This window comes from Microcaecilia unicolor, chromosome 4, assembly GCF_901765095.1.
Source record: "Microcaecilia unicolor chromosome 4, aMicUni1.1, whole genome shotgun sequence".
In the NCBI taxonomy this organism is placed as follows: Eukaryota; Metazoa; Chordata; class Amphibia; order Gymnophiona; family Siphonopidae; genus Microcaecilia; species Microcaecilia unicolor.
In genome coordinates, this window is record NC_044034.1 from 82822055 (window position 1) to 82837113 (window position 15059).

A 15059-nucleotide genomic window follows, 5' to 3' on the forward strand; every position below is an offset into this window, starting at 1 on the left:
GATGCTGGCAAGGGAGGGGCAGGGTGCAGGAGAAAGACATGGGGAGGGAGGAAATTTTCACCTGACCTGGACACGGGGTGGGAGCGCAGGAGAGAGACGTGCTGGACTCTGGACTTAGTGGAGATTAGAAAAAGTGGGAGACGGCCGATGGGGTGAGCCCATCACACTAGTTCATGCAAAAAGATACATTAGAAATAAGAGACTGCCTATGCCTGGTCAATCTGTAAAAAATTTAAAGCTGTTCCAGTTGGATAGACTGTGCCTTCAAAGGTGGAGCAGATAAGATTTTTTTTAACTTATTGGACAGCTTTTTAATTTATTTGAAAGCTTCCCAAAGAAACAGCAGTTATAAACTCTGTATTTTGTGCTCATTTTTCTACACGGTCCTATACAATACAGATGGTAAAATTTAGTGAGACTAACCTGTTTCTTGATGGGGTTCATCTTAACTGTTGTTGTAATATGCCTTGGGAAGCCTGGTATTATAAATATTGGAAGTAAAATTAAACTCTCCATTTATTGGGGCACATGGAATCACATCTTTACCTGGACATGGATTGAGAGGAAAGCAGGGGAGAAAGGAGAATTGTTGGACATGGATAAATGAATGGAGGGGAGGGCAGGGGAGAGAGGAGAATTGCTGGACATGGATGGATGAATGGAGGGGAGGGCAGGGGAGAGAGGAGAATTGCTGGACATGGATGGAGTGGAGGGCAGGGGAGAGGAAAATTGCTGGACATGGATGAAGAAGAGGAAAGGGAGAGAGGAGATTTGCTGGACATGGATGGAGGGAAGGGAGAGAGGAGAATTCCTGGACATAGATGGAGGGGAGAGCAGGAGAGAGAGGAGAATTGCTGGACATAGATGTAGAAGAGGGTGGGGAGAGAGGAGAATTGATGGACATGGATGGAGGGGAGGCAGGGGAGAGAAGAGAATTGCAGGACATGGATGGAGGGGAGGCAGGGGAGAGAAGAGAATTGCTGAGCATGGGTGGATAGAGGGGAAGACAGGGAAGAGAGGAGAATCACTGAATACGAATGGAGGGGCGGGAAGAGAGAGGAAGGAGATGCACATAGATGGAGGGGAGGGGAAAATGTTGAACATGGATGCAAGGGATGGGAGAGAGGAGAAATGCTGGACATAGATGGAGGGGAAGGAAGAGAAAAAAAGAAGATACACATGGACGGAGATGAGGGAAAGGGACGAAAGGAGAAAAACTGCACATGGATGGAGAAAATAGGCAAAAGCTGGATCCACTCTAACTCTTCTAGTGAAGTCTGCGCAGGACCCAGTTTTTATTTATGTATGTAGGGCATGAAATGAAGAAGAAAGGAGGAAAGTAAAGAAATAAATGGACACGAAGCCCTGGAAACGGAGTTAAGATAACAGATAGCAGCAGAATCAGATACTGGGACCAACATGATCAGAAAAATAGTCACCAGACAACAAAGGTAGAAAAATAATTTTATTTTCATTTTAGCATTTGGCAAATGTCCAATTTGAGAATTTACATCTGTCTTATTTTGCACTGTATAGGAGTTAACATGTTTCTTTCTGGTAGTGTTCTGCATGCAGAGTCTAGCTTCTTAGGATTTGAGGTTAATTTTTGCCTGTATTTGAAGAGGGGCTATCTGTTCTGCATGTGTGACTGCAAGGCCAAGTGTCTGAATAGGGATCTGTTTGTTAGGTTCTGACATTTTGATAACATATTGTGTTTCATATTTGGCAAGACTGTTCTCCTAATTCCTGGTCTGTGTACTAATTTGGTTTGTGTCATTTTGTGTATTCTGGAGCTGTACCAGCTTATAGAAATGATTTATAATGGAAAAAAATGACAAGTTATTTTTCTTCTCCTATACTGGTGTAATATTTTCATTGATCTCTTTTACTAGCCATGGTGCATACAAACAGGTGTGTGGCTACTGTGGGTGTGGCTACTGAAGGGGTGGAGTCAGATAGTGACCCCACCCCTAATGTTATCCATAATAAGTACCGGTACCTTTTTTCCTACAAAAAAAGCACTGACATTTGGATACATTTTGGGGTTATCATGGCAACATAGTGTATGAGTGATGCTGTCATGGTTTGAAATAGGGTTGGAGGGTGATGGGGAGGATTAGACATAAGAACTGCCATGCTGGGTTAGACCAATGGTTCATCTAGCCCAGTATCCTGCTTCCAACTGTGGCCAATCTAGGACAAAAGTACCTGGCAGAATCCCAAAGAGTAGCATGATTCCATACTACCAACCCCAAGGATAAGCAGTGGCTGTCCCCATGTCTACCTTAATAGCAGTTTATGAACTTTTTTCTCCAGAAATTTGTCCAAACCTTTTTTAAACCTAGCTATACTAACTGCTTTATCATACCCTTTGGCATCAAGTTCCAGAGCTTAACTGTTTGTTGAGTGAAAAAATATTTTCTCCTATTTGTTTTAAAAGTATTTACCATGGAGTGGAGGAGTAGCCTAATGGTTAGAGCAGTGGGCTGAGAGCCTGGGGACCTGGGTTTGATTCCCACTGTGGCTCCTTGTGACGCTGGGCATGTCACTCAACTCTCCATTGCCCATTACAGAAAAGCACCTGCATATAATAAATGTAAACTGCTTTGATTGTATCATTGAAAGATGGTATATCCATGACTACAGAATGACATGGGGACAGGGACCCACAGTAACCATAGGGATAGAGCCCGCAGGGACAGGGAAGGGATGGGTACAGAGCCCATGGGGACGGAACAGGGACAGATCCCATGGGGACAGGGCAGAGATGAGGATAGAGGGATGAACCTTGTCCCCATGTCATTCTCTATTTTGAAGCCTGTTAATTGACTGGGCCATTATATATGTTTGAGTGATGCAGATGATATTTTGATTTTTTGGGGCAAACATGCTGGCCACAACTGGCAAAATTTGCATGGAGAATTCTGTACATTCCTGCTACCAGCACATTTTCTGAGAAGACATTTTCTATTGCACGAAGGTCTGTGGAAGACAAGAGAGCTAGACGAATCCTGAGATTGTTGATAACTTATTCATCCACAGATTAAAATATCATAACAGTGCTTCATAGGGCATATTTCTCCCCTGTTAGGGCATACAGAACGGGTTGTATTTTCTACTCCTGGACATTTTGACAGGTAATAGAAGTCAGATATTGTTGTGGTTGGAAGGGTAGAGGGTGGTGGTGTTGGGATTATTATAGTTGCTCGTTGTCATTATTGTTTTCTATTTGTGATTTTTAAACAACAGTTGCACAGCATATTGTTCCTTTTTATACTTTAATAAAAATATTTAACTACAAAATCATATATGTTCAAGGCTTCTGTAGGTGAGAACAAAGCCCACAGGGATGGGGTGGGAACGGAGACAGAACCTGAGAAGACACAGAGAGAACCTGCAGGGTGGGGATGGAGACAGAACCCATGGGGCGAGGACGGGGACTTCATTGAGTGTCTTCTCATCTTTGTACCATTTGAAAGAGTAAATAATCAATTCACGTTTACCCATTCTACTCCACTCAGGACTTTGTAGACCTCAGCCATCTCTTCGAAGAGCCCAAATCTCTTAAGCCTTTCTCATGTGGACAATAAAATGGAGCAATTGAACACAGAGACTTGGAAGCATAATTATCTGAGGTATTCCCTCTTGACCAGCCATTCCTCCAAATGATCACTTCTCTTTTCTCCTTACATTATAATTTCCCCAAAATAAAAAAAAAAACAAAAACAAAAAAACACAACCTTAAAACCACCAATGTTTTTGTGGTGAAAGATGGTATGTATACATAAACTTGAATCTTAAACTAATCTTTGGCAAGTGAGGTGAAGGAATGGGCACGTGTGGCCACTAAAATTATTTATTTATTTATTTTCTTTAAAAAGTGCTTCAACTTCAGCAATATTTGGAAAGTTAAATATATGTCCAAGAGAGATTATACATTTTCTCCCCATAGTATAAACCAGTCACCTTATTTTTTATGCTTTGCTACTTTCTTGAAAATGTGGGATGTAGTATATTATTTCCTTCTCCATTGCAGACCACCAACCTGTGGTAATCACTTTGAAATGGGAAGAGATGAGATATTCAGGTAACTCATGGAGGATAGAAATCTTTTTCCTTGGGCGGGGGGTTTTAAACATATCAATCTTCATTACCCTCCAGCAGGATATATAATCCGCCACTGGAAAACCCTGAAAGCCATATTCAGAGTGAAGTTCAATGCATATGCTAGGCCAATGGTTCTCAACCCAGCCCTTGGAACACATCTAGCTGATCAGATTTTCCGGATACCCACAATGAATATACAAGAGATATATATGAATGCAAATCTAATCTCATGCATATTCATTGAGGGTACCCTGAAAACCTGACTGGCTGGGTGTGTCCCAAGGACTGGGTTAAGAACCCCTGTGCTAGTCACATTAAAAAAAAAGCCTGGATCAGAGGCAGATATAAGAAAACCTGGAACATTTACAACAGGCAAGGGACAGGCTAAGCTCCCTAAAGTCCATCCTATTCAAAAAGGTCTATTCTCCAGATGCAAAATAATCAGATCAATTTCTTCGGTTTCAAATAATCCAGAAACACTTAAATCTATTTTCTTTACTACGCTGCTGTTTAATATAACGCCAAGCTTTAATTTACTGTTTGTATTGTTTTAATGTACTATTGTACTGTAGTCCTGATATTGCTTTGTAAGCCACATTGAGCCTACAACCAGTGCGAAAATGTGGGATATAAAATGCTTTAAATAAATAAATAAAGATCTCAAAGATTGAGCAAACTTTCATGTAAATTACTAATAATTTTATGAAGGTGGATATAAAACTGTCTCATATTCTTCAGAGAGAGCAGTGAGGGAAAAAGCACAAAGCACTGTAATTAAAGGGATATGGAATAGTCATGCGCTACGTTTTAGAGAACTGGGAAAATAAGGAAGATCTTTCTGTCTCCTTTCTCAAAGTTCTAGAAGAGATCTGAGAGCTGTGAAAGGAGAAGATACAACAAGTCTTAACCCCAAATGGGGTCACAACCTGTAGTTGAGGTTGCAACCTGGGTGGGCAGAAAACAAAAACATTATTGGTCCACATTAAAATCAGAGATACTTGAGCTCTATGGAATGTTGTGTATCATGGCAGTATTGACTGCAATGCTACAGGAGACCCAGAAGCAGCAGAATGGAGGTCAAGATATACTTCTGGGGGCTCTGTGCTTTCTGTGCCCACAATAATGGGGTCATGGGCACAGAAAGTTTGATACACCCGCAGATAGCCTGCAATTGAATATCTGCCAATAAGCCTCTATCTCAGAAAAAAGTACTACAGTTGTGGTGTATCTCTATAACCTTGTTAGAGGTGCCTAATTGTATTAAAGTCTTGGCAGGTAAGACTCTTGGGGGGCCCTTTAAATAAGACACGGTATGCCCAACGTGGGCCTACCACATGGTAAAAGGGCACTACTACAGGATGCTCTGAGGCATCCCGCAATAGTTTGGCCAGCAGTGCGTGCTACTCCCACGGTAAAAAATATTTTTTATTTTTGCCGTAGGAGGCGTGTCTGGTGGCAGAGAGTAGGCATGCCTGCATTAATCAGGTAGTACAGGCACATTGCCACGAACTACCCGATTAGCACAGGATTAGCATAGGAGCCCTTATCGCCTCCTAAGTAGGTGGCAGTAAAGGCTCCCAGTGGTAATGGCCGCATGCTAATGGGAAAATTAGTGCAAGGCCATTAAAAAAACCCTGACTGCGGCCATTTTCCAGCCACAATATAAAGTGGCCGGAACGCACGGCAAACCCACGTGCTAACTGCAGCACCGGTCACTTTCCAGCACGGTTTGATAAAAGGACCCCTCAGTCTTAATAGATATAATCTGGATTTATATAAAACATATTTAGATTAACTTGCATCTTTGCTACATAAGGCTTTTAATTATCTCTAAGTGTCATTACAGAGCAGAAAATTTGACAGGGGCAATAGAGCTCACCCATAATTAATTCTCATAAAAAGATCTTGCCAAAAGCATTACAGCTTACGTAGGAAAGATAACTGTTGGACTTTATAAAGTTGGATCAAATAGGATTGATGAAAATCTGCATCTTCACCCAAAACACAAATCAATTAATATTCATATTGTAAGGACATAAATGATCCCAGGCAATGTAATAGCATTAGATGTAAATAAAGACCTTTGAAAAGCTGCAGAGACCTTTTCTATTTGCAATATTAAATAAAATTATTTATTTATTTACAGCATTTATATCCCATATTTTCCCACCCATGGGCAGGCTCAATGTGGCTTACATCAATCTAGCAACAAACATTCAGACACATTTCAGTTGAAGAGGTTGGTGAGTAATTACAGAGGGGAAGAAAAGAGAAAGGGTAGTAGAGTTCAATACGTCCATATAATAGTTACAGTTCAGGAGTTATTGATGCAATGTGGGACTTTTGCATAAGCTTTTCCAAATAAGGTGGTCTTCAGAGATATTCTGAAAGTCGGATGATCGTAAGTAGTTTTTACTGATTTATTTGTTGCATTTGTACCCCACATTTTCCCACCTATTAGGTAATCCATTCCACAAACGAGCACTAATATAGGATGCGTAACTGGTTTTATACTTGAGGCCAAAACATGTTGGGTAGTGGAGGTTTAAATACGAACAAGATGATCTGTGAGAATTCCTGGGTGGTAAGTTGATAAGAGTAGCCATATAAGCTGGCGTTTTCTCAGTGTTAAGTTTTAATTTAAACGAGTTAGCCCAAGCAAGCATGGTGTGTAATCCCAGTCTGATTTCATCAGCTATTTCGTTTAAGTCTTTTCTAAAAGGAATATAGATTGCGATGTCATCCGCGTAGATGAATGAGTTGAGACCAAGTTTGGAAAGAGCTACGGCAAGAGGAATTAGCATTATGTTGAACAGTGTTGGGGAAAGAGGCGAGTCCTGAAGCACACCACAGTCAGCTTTCCATGGAGGTGACAAGCTTGCGTCGGAGTGGACTTGGTAGGTTCTGGAGGTTAAAAAGCCTTTCATCCATGTTAGCACATTTCCGCTGGTTCCTAAGTAATCAAGGAGCTGTAGTAGCATTTTATGGTTCACCATGTCAAAAGCACTCGACTTGTCGAATTGTAAAAGTAGAATGCTTTTCCTACTGCTATTTCCTTTTTGAAGTTTGATAGGAGTGTAATGAGCACAGTTTCTGTGCTATGGAGTGTGCGGAATCCCAACTGTGATTCATGCAAAATATTGAATTTGTCCAGATACTCAATGAGTTGTTTGTTCACCATACTCTCCATTAATTTTACAAAGAGTGGAATTGATGCAATTGGCCGATAGTTGGTAAGATCTTTGCTACGTTTCTTGATGCCTTTTGGAATAGGGGTGAGTAAGATGTTTCCATAGTTTTCAGGGAAGATTCCATTACTAAGCATAAAGTTTAAATGCAGCATTAACCCTTGAGCCAGTGGCATACCGAGGACGGGGCAGTCCACCCCGGGTGCATGCTGCTGGAGGGGTGCAGAAAGCAGCCGTGCAGCTGTGGGCTCTGCTGGTTCCCTGCTCCCTCTGCCCCGGAACAGGTTACTTCCTGTTCCGCGGCAGAGGGAGCAGGGAACCAGAGGAACCAACAGCTGTGCGGCTGCTCCCAGCAGGTAAGAATGCTTGGGTGATATGCCGTGGAGGGGGGTGGGTGTCGTGCTGCAACCGGGGGGGGGGGCAGTGAGCAGCGGTGATCTGCTGTGGGTGGCAGCCGACCAAGGATCACCACTGCCTTGAGCTTAAGTGCTAGTCAACTGGATTCTTGCCACTGCACTTCTCATCACAACTGGTACAAGACAAAGTTGCCCTTGGTAGTGGAGCCACTAGCATAGACAATTAGAAATAGTTCTCACATCAGAAGCTTTAGGCTTGATGGCCAGTCACATAAAATCTATGTGGATATTATGCCATGTTCAACTCATTGCTAGTCCCTTGATGAGAACACAGAATGAATATAGTAAAATGTAAGGGTATAAAGTCAACTTCTCAAAGTCTGAGATTTTCCCTGTTGGTCAAAGATCACAGATTCCTCAACTCCTGTCAAGGTTTAAGATTTCCTCTGATAGTATCCAATATCTAAGGGCCTCTTTTACTAAACCACACTAGCGATTCCTGCACCGCAAATGCGATGCAGCCCATTTGTCACTCTGGAAATCGCTAGCACAGTTTAGTAAAAGAGGCCCCAAGTGTTCATATCCTATATAATAATTTGCACCTCCAACGTTCTACATCTGGATGCCTGGGTTTGTAACACAATTCCCATTGGTCTGCCCTCGCATCGGAATGTGATGATGTCAAAGGGCAGATCAATGAGAGGAAAGCGAAACCAGCACCAGCCACCAAAAGAACGTTGGAGGTGAGGATTCAATCGATAGAGAATTGCCCCCCTCCCCCCCTGTCCTCCGAATTCCAGGCCCCTCCCTCTCCTCTGAGTTCCAGGCCCACCCCTCTCCCTCCCCTCGCCTCCCCTGCGAGTTCCATGCCCCACTGTCTTCGGAGTTCCAGACCCCCGTGCCTCCCTCCCTCTCTCTCAGTGGCAGCCCGACCTGCATTGGCCGCCCTCTTCTCGCAGTCCTGCACCTGCCCCTCGCCTTCCTGCATGCCGGCTGTAATTTAAAAGTTCTTACCTCGGTGTACGCCGGCAGCAGTGAAAGTAGAGCAGGCACAGCGCTTCAGCCTGCGTTCCCTTACTACTACTACTACTACTACTACTACTTAACTTCTGTCTCAGCTCTGCCTCTGGTCCCGCCCTTCCAGAAACAGGAAATGAGGGTGGATCCAGAGGCACAGCTGAGACAGAAGGGAAGGCAGGCTGAAGCGCCGTGCCTGCTCGACTTACACTGCTGCAGCCGGACCACGAGGTAACAACTTTTAAATTACAGCCGGCATGCAGGAAGGCGAGGGGCAGGCGCAGGACTGCGAGAAGAGGGCAGCCAATGCAGGTCAGGCTGCCACTGAGAGATAGAGAGGGAGGGAGCCGTGGGGGTCTGGAACTCCAAAGACAGGGGGCATGGAACTTGCAGGGGAGGAGAGGGAGGGAGGGGGGCATGGAACTCGGAGGGAAGGGGGGCCTAGAACTCAGAGGGGAGGGAGGGGGCATGGAAATCGGAGGGGAGGGGGCCTGGAACTCAGAGGGGAGGAGAGGGAGGGAAGGAGGGGGTTATGGAACTCGGAGCCCATACGTGATAATGAGCGCTAAGTCAAACAGAGAATGGCCGCGAGGCAGCAACTCGTGCCACAACTAGCCGTTGACGTTCCGAATACTGTGCCGCTCTAAATACATTGGGCATGCGCTGATCTTGCAAGACAACTCTCCGCTGACGTCCCGATGGAGCTGGCAGGGTTTACAAGACTATTGAAGAGATGTCGACAGGCTGCTGCAGTCATGTTCTGATATAGTTTCTCAGACTCTATCAACTGAAAAATAGGGAGCTCTCTCTCTCACACACACACTCTCTGTGTCACACATACACTCTCTCTCACACACTCTCTCTCTCTCTCTCACTCATTCTCTCTCACACATAGACACTCTCTCTAAAACATACACACTGTCTCTCACACTCTCTGTCTCACTCTACACACACACTCTCTCTCTATCTATAACACACACTGTCTCTCTCTCTGTCTCACACACACTATCACACACACTCACTCTGACACACTCTCTCTCTATCACACTCTATCTCTCTGTCACACACACACACACACTCTCTCTCTCTCTCTCTCTCTCACACACACACACACACACACACACACACAGTCTCTCTCTCACACACACACATACACTGTCTCTCTCTCTCACACACACACACTCTATCTCTCACACACACTTTCTCTCTCACACACACACACACTCTCTTTCAAACATACACACTCCAAGGAAAACCTTGCTAGCACCCGTTTCATTTCTGTGAGAAACGGGCCTTTTTTACTAGTTACTCCATATTTTAAGGATCTGTTTTGAGCCAACTATGTCCAAGTTTTGAGTACTTAAATACATCATGGTATGACAGGCAATGCCTGTCAAGGTCCCTGGGGGACACAAGAACAAAGGCTGAGCAGACAGAAAACATAGTCTGGATCACTGTCTCCCAGGAAAGGGGAAAAAGCTGAACCAGGAACTTACATTTACAGAAGCATCACTATTGTATGCTGAAAGAATGTGTTTCCAGCAGTGGAAAGGAAGCCCTAGGGGTAAGGGCAGGAAGGAGTGCCAGGCAAACTGAATGGAAACAGTCTTCTGGGAATTGTAGTCATACACCCTTGCAAGCCAGGTAGGCTGTAGCTCATTAGCAACCCTTCCAGGCTGTAGAGAAAGGGTGGAGCAGTGTGTTCTCAAACCAAGGCCAGCATGTTGCTTGATGAGCAGCCTTCTCTAGCTGCGGTGGGGCTGAAAGCTTCAACCCACAGAATAGTCTGTATATTAAGGGAGACAGAAAGCTCCAGCAGAAGAAGAGAGACCCCCCCCCCCCCCCCCCAAGGGATGGAGAGAGAAAGAGAGATGCTCAGGGGCTACATAAGCAGGGTAGAAAGGAAGCCCTGGAATATGGTGGTGCAGGAAAGAGTAAGAGAGAGGTGACAAGAGGTCAGGCTCCCCAAAGGTAGGCTGTTTGCAAGGAAGTAAGGGAATCTGGACTAGGACCCAGCCCTTTGGCATTGCAAGGGATACAGCTACCTCTATAGGAAAAGCCCTAAGGAAGTGGGGGAGGGGGAGGTGCCCTGTTGATTGAATGGAAGTAACTAGTTCCAGACCCTTGGTTAATGCAAAGAGAGCACAGGAAGAAGAGGGAAAGAGCTTGTATGAGAGGCAGATTTAAAGAGGTTAACCCTGTGTGTTTGTATCACTTGAGAAAGTGGAACCCTATAAGAAATAAGGGAGGGGCATGAGTCACTATTTTCAAATATTGCAGAAAAAGTCCTAAGGAAGTGGGGGTGTAAGTGTCTACCCTGTGAGGTAACTGCAAGACAAATACTGATCACACCTCCTGCAGCTACTGCACAAGCTTTGCACTTACTGCACAATCATTTTTGCAGCTCACATGCAGTAAATGCAAACACTTACCACACTTTAGTAAACTGGCCCCTTATTCATCTTGAGCCACGAGCAAATGGAGTTCTATGGATATTTTTATCTTTTGACATCTTTTTGAATATCATTGTGACCCCTGAGGCAGGCATTTCATTATGCCGAAACACGGACTGTGTCAGATTCTACTGTACAAGCACTGAATAAAGTATCTTTTAAGCACCAGTTCCTGTGTTGGAGTGTCCATTACCCATCCTCCTTTTTGATTGGATTCCCTTATTCATCTTAACATTTGCCTACCTTATCATTTACTGTTACTGTTCCTTCCACCTTTTATTCAAATCTCATTTATTTTGTGATTCTTAAGTTCCATCTGTATAATTCTGTGTTCTTTCTTTTACTGGGTATGTGTTTAAGTGTTCTGTCAAAGCTATGTGTGGAGGTATTAGTGCCTATAGTGGGAAAAGGATGCACGATTATGGTTTTGCCCAATACATCAAAGAACATGTGTATTGTAAGGAACAGAGGACTACAATGAGAGTTTCCCTCTTCTTCCTGGCATAGCAAGAATCTTCATTGCTATCAATATGGAGGTTAATATTCAAAGTGATTTAACCAGCCAGAGACAAGTGATTTAATCCTGGATGACTAAATCACTTGTGCAAGGCTATCTGCTGATATTCAGCAGCACTTTGGTTGCTGCTGATAAATATCACCACAGACTGCTAGGGATCAGTATAGTGCTAATCTAGCCCTGGACAGTGGCACCCTGTGGTTAAACTGTAAAATACATCCTTTGAAATCTGTTGTCAGTGACATCTAATGGTTTGGTATATTATCACACTTGGATTAATTTTATTATTCTTTCCAAACCAACACTGATGTTCAAGCGGTTCCCTGACCTTCCTCCTCCAAGTCAGAAACAATACAGCTATAGACACACATACACATCGAAGGTGTGGAAAGAATTCTGAGCCATGTTCCACATGCTTTTCCTACTAGTCAGGGGCGTAGCTACAGGTGGGCCTGGATGGGCCCAGGCCCACCCAGTTTAGCCTCAGGCCCGCCCGCCCAGAAGCAGATCCTTATCGTGACCGTCTCCCGCCCCTGCCGCAGCGCTTCATTTAATGTTGTCAGCGCTGCTGTTACAGTTTCCCACCCCCGCGGCGGCGCTTTACACTTTACCTAACAGCCAACGCTACAGATGCAGCGCTGACGTCCGAGTCCGACGTCCTGCTCCGGGGCCTTCCACCCTGATGTAACTTCCTGTTACGGAGGTGGGACGCGGAAGGCCCCGGAGCAGGACGTCGGACTCGGATGTCAGCGCTGCATCTGTAGCGTTGGCTGTTAGGTAAAGTGTAAAGCGCTGCCTCGGGGGTGGGAAACTGTAACAGCAGCGCCGACAACATTAAATGAAGTGCTGCGGCAGGGGTGGGAGAGGGTGAGGAAGTCAGTGGGGTGCTGCGTGCTGGCCCAGTAAGGGGAGGCAGGAGGGAGGGAACAGAAGGGTGCTGGACTTGCCAGGGGCAGAGGGTTGGAGGGAAGGGAGAGAGGTTTTGGGATTTGCAGAGGGGAGGTTGGAGGGAAGGGGAGAGGTTTTGGATTTGCAGAGGGGAGGTTGGAAGGAAGGGGATAGGTTTTGGAATTTGTAGAGGGGAGGTTGGAAGGAAGGGGAGAGGTTTTGGAATTTGCAGAGGAGAGGTTAGAAGGAAGGGGAGAGGTTTTGAATTTGCAGAGGGGAGGTTGGAAGGAAGGGGATACGTTTTGGAATTTGCAGAGGGGAGTTTGGAAGGAAGGGGAGAGGTTTTGGAATTTGCAGAGGGGAGGTTGGAAGGAAGGGGATATGTTTTGGAATTTGCAGAGGGGAGGTTGGAAGGAAGGGGATAGGTTTTGGAATTTGCAGAGGGGAGTTTGGAAGGAAGGGGAGAGGTTTTGGAATTTGCAGAGGGGAGGTTGGAAGGAAGGGGAGAGGTTTTGGAATTTGCAGAGGGGAGGTTGGAAGGAAGGGGAGAGGTTTTGGATTTGCAGAGGGGAGGTTGGAGGGAAGGGAGAGGTTTTGGATATATAGGGGGGGTGGAAGGAAGGGGAGAGGTGCTGGATATGCAGGGGGGGTGGAGGAAAAGGGGAGAAGTGCTGGATATGCAGAGGGTTGACGTGAAGGGGAGAGGTGCTGGACATGTATGGGGGCTGGATGAAAGGGAAAGAGGTGCTGAACATGTAGGGGGGCTGGATGAAAGGGAGAGAGATGCTGGACGTGTGGGGGGGGGGGGCTGAAGGAGAGGTGCTGGATATACAGAGGGAAGGGAGAGAGATGCAGGGAGAAAGAGCCAGATGCATAAGGGGAAGGAAAGAGAGGAAGAGAAGCTGGTTGGGGTGGGATCAGAGAGAAGGACACATTGGTGTGGAGGAGGGAGAAAGGGGACATAGGGAAGTATACAGATACAGAAGGGAGATGATGGGCATTAGGTGGGAGCATGGGGACAGAGACACAAATGTGAGATGCTGTATGGGGATAGCACATGGGCACAGAAGGGTAATGCCTGACCAAGGGGGGGGGGGGGACGGGGATATGGAATAGAGATAAAATGCTGGACACTGGAGAGGGGGTATATGGACACGGGGGGGGGGGGGGGATATACCAGACAAGGGAGAGAATAGGAACGCAGAAGGGATATGCTGGGCATGGGGTGCATAGGTGCACAGAGGAATGATGATGGATGAGGGGATATGAACACAGGGGAGATAATGAACAAGGAAATATAGGAAAACAGAGATGGGAGATGGATGATGGACATGAAGAAAGAAGAAATGTCAAATAGGAGACCCTGGCAAGTGAGTTAAGAGAAGACAGAGGGAAGCAGAAACCAGAGACTGGGACCAATATGATTTGAGAAAAAATGACCAGACAACAAAAAGGTATTAAAAAATATTTTATTTTCAATGTTGTGAATATAATATGATGGATTTGAAATGTACATCTTGCCAAAGTTGATGGTAAACATGGCTGGGGTCCAGGAAAGAAATCTAGGAAAGGACCCCAAAGTCCATTACCAGGCTGTGCCTTCAGCTTCCAGCATGCAGGCTTTCTCTGGCCAAGGAACCAAGCACAATTGCCCTAGTTGCATCCCCTAACACCATCCCTGGCATGTGCCATCTTTATATTTTGCACAGGAGCAAATGCCTTTCTTTCTTGTTTCTCTGGTGTTGTACTACATGCAAGGTCTAGTTTCTTGGGGTTTCCATTTAATTTATATTTCTAGAGTTTGTGGTCACTTATTCTGTATTTGGCATTTGTGTCTTGTGTGTGTGACTGAGGTATTCTGTTAGCATGAAGTTTCCATGTAGCATTCTGTAGTAATTTGGCTTGTTCAGCTTTCCTGATAAATGTATTTGTATTTTAGGGCCCTACTATAATATTTAAGGCACTTCTTTTTCTTAGGTAGGATCTTTGTTTTTGGAAGTTAGTGTTGGCATGGTAGATTTGCTCAAGGTTCTGAGTGACTTTTGTTTTATAGATTTTTTTTAAGTTAATTTATAATATGTCTGTAATTGAGATTACACTAGAAAACAAAATTTCTTTATATGATGAGTTTTATGGAGAATTGTCCTTGCTGTGCTCTGTATCCATTGTTGGTGGAGGGCCAGGAGGTTCTCTGGATGCAGAATGTGTTTGGCTTCAATACCATATATGTGTTGGAGGACCATGGCTCAGTGGGGCTGAGTAGTGCAGTCTATTGTACTTCCCTTAGCTCTCAATTGGCCTGCAGCCACTGAAGCCTGCACTGCAACCCTCATTGAAGTTATGGGGAGTGGGGTAGGGACAGAGCATGGGTGCATCAGGTTTGCTGTTGTTTTTTTTTTTTCAAAAAAGTTGGCAACTCTAGTGCCCACCCATCCAACCTGTTGGCCCACCCAAAAATTGCCTTCTGGCTACGCCACTGCTACTAGTGTGTGTATGTTATTTTAAATAATAAAGCCTTTAGGAATAAAAGGAC

General features: G+C 44.9%; 1 protein-coding gene across 1 annotated transcript in view; it reads right to left on the reverse strand.

Annotated features, from left to right (window-relative positions):
- Positions 1–15059, reverse strand: part of DCLK1 (doublecortin like kinase 1) — a 625924-nt gene that overhangs the window by 366252 nt on the left and 244613 nt on the right. The gene's annotated exons all lie outside the window — the stretch shown is intronic.